The following is a 2,819-nucleotide window of genomic DNA, read 5'->3' on the forward strand; positions in this document are numbered from 1 at the left end:
ATACTGCATTGTAATTTTTTTGTTCAATATTTTTTTTTCTTAGTACTTGAGTGTAGGTAAGATGTTTTGTTCATCTTTGCTTTTTAAGTTCTAGCAACATGTTTGAAACATAGATGATAACCAATTTTTGTTGAATGAATAAATGAATATATGTATTTAGATCAGTTGTAAGAGAAAAACATAGAGAAAAAACTTGGTACATAATTGTGGAGGTTTTCAACATAATGTTATTCTAAAGGCAAGAATGTTCTTTCAGCTGGAACTTGAAACAAATGCAGTTGCACTTTGAGAAAATAAATTATCCCTTGTTCAATAATAAATCAAATAGAAACAAATATATTAGGGAATAAAAAATACATGTACTATACCAAGAAGGAGATCAATGTGTCCTTAATTAGGATAATTAAATAAAAAATATAACAAGAAAGTATATGAAAAAAAAAGAATTAGCAAAACAACAAGTTTATACATGGAGAGGAATATAAGATGTTTCTCTATAATAAAATTAGGGAATGTGGGAAAATAATAGCATCCTTTCCAAAAATGCCTGTTTGGGTCAAGCTGAGATTTTGTGCATGCTGAGTTTGAGGGGTTGAAGGCAGGGACATTGAGGTAGAAGTAATCAGCAGGTGTAGACATGTGAAAGTGAGGCTTTGAGAAACATAAACTTAGAGACAAAGTTTTTAGATAAAGAGGTTTAAGATAAAATGAATTATCAGAAAAAAAGAAAAGAAAAAAGATCCAAAACAGAGCTGTATGCTTTGGTCCTATAACACATAAAGTATGATCTCTCTAATGAGATATTGGTGAAAAGATGGCACTGATAGCAACTGAGAAGAAACAGGCTAAAAGGAGAATTATAATGAAGGTTTCAAATAGAAAGATGATCAAGCTAATAAATGTTTTAGCAATATAAAATAAAATTAGTATTTGTTTGAAGAATTCTAGATTCAATAATAAAAGATAATTTTGTGTCATTGAAGAAAGAAAATTCAGTGATGAGAGAACAAGTTAGACTTCATAGCGTTAAAGAGTGAGTGGTTCACAAGGAGATGAAAGCAGGGCACGTAGGTTATATTTTGCTGATTAGGGTAGTAAAAAAAGAATGATATGAGATGGTACCTTGAGGACATGTTCATGTCAAGAACTGTGAAGGGTCGGAGGATTTATTCTATTTGCAAGCTAATAGTTAGCCTGTCACAGTTTTATGGATGTTGGCAGAATGCAGAGACTCCTGGGTCAGAGACAAAAACATTACTCACAGTAATAGCTATATCAGCAGAGTACCATCATTTGCACAAGTTCCTTTATCCTCAATTCTCACAAACAGCCAGGTGACGTACCAGGTGAGATGTCTGGAAAAACACTGGGTCTAATTATAGGTGAAGAATTCAGGGTTTAGAGAACCCATTTATAATGGGCCTTAAGCTTATTGACCTTTGCCATAAAAGGAGACATTATCATTATTATACTATATAGTAAAGGAACTTTCTTTTTGTTCTAGAGAGAGACACTATCTCTTCTTATTTCAAAGCTATTTGCTGTACAAACATCCTTAAAAAGATAGTCCAGGACAAAGTCAATCAATGCTTTGGCTTGTAAGACATGCAGAAACATGAGTGATCTATGGAGAATTGTCTCCCTAGAATTAGATTGAAAAATAAAACTTTAAACATTGAGAAACATTAGCATGTTTATTAACAGAAAGACAAAATCCATAGTAAAATATCAATAAAGGATAGAGAAATAAAATCCTTGAGGAAACAAATTAGAGGACGGTCAAGCAAAGAATAAAGTGGCATTACCAGAAATGGGTAGATTTGAAGATATTTTACTTTGGGAAAAAAGATTTTGCAGTCAGGTCAATATTTAGAGAAAATTAAGAGCTAAAGAAATTTTCTCTGAGTAGATGTAGAAAAGGCAAAGATTTCAATGAGCATATATCATACCCTAAATTATTTGATTGTGAAACAAAAATTTGGATTAATGGATATAATGTGAACTCAGCAGCAAGAAATCTTATTCACATTGTTTTTAAATTAATCATAAGAACCTGTGTTACTTTCTTGAGTCTCTCAGACATGTGTGAGAGTAAACAAAGTTTTCATAAGTAGTTCCAGTATAATTTGGATCTGAGATCTCTGTGAGTAAATGTGTTTAGCTACTGAATAACAAGGAATATAAGAAACATATTTGAAAGAACAAACTTTAACCTCAAGGAAATCACAAAACAAATTTTGCTGTTAACATCTTTATATTTTGCCAATCCTTTATCTTTAGGTTTATTTACAGGCATTTGGGTAAAACTGGCTGAGGTCAAGCTGCCCCACCCTGGGCACTGACTCAGTAGTTAGACAGCTGCACAGTCTCCTGGACTGAAGCAGCCCTACTTCATATAGTACCTAATTTATTTTATTTATAAATTCAAGCAAGGGGGAGGATAATTTAGAAATAATTTAATCATGTTACATATAAACCTAAGGGCAAAGTGACCAAGAAATTGAGTTAAACTTCTCAACTAATGTTGGCATGTTCAATTATGAGGTAAGCTTTAATAATTGCATTCTTCTCACTAATGTTAGTAAGAGATTATTGATGTCCCATTTTCATTTGCTCTTGGTACTCTAACCAGTCTGTGTAACCACAGATCATGGTGGAGGAAACCTATAAAAGCCTCCTGCAGACAACAGCTCCCATGTCTATTACTCGCCATGTAGTAGGTTCCCCTCTTACAAACCCGTTAGCAGGGCCAGACTCTGTTTCTCTGCACTAAAATTTCCTATCACAGCTTCAAGACCAGAGGTTCTGACACCAACACT

The sequence above is a fragment of the Rousettus aegyptiacus genome, unplaced genomic scaffold, assembly GCF_014176215.1.
Source record: "Rousettus aegyptiacus isolate mRouAeg1 unplaced genomic scaffold, mRouAeg1.p scaffold_m13_p_4, whole genome shotgun sequence".
Lineage (NCBI taxonomy): Eukaryota > Metazoa > Chordata > Mammalia > Chiroptera > Pteropodidae > Rousettus > Rousettus aegyptiacus.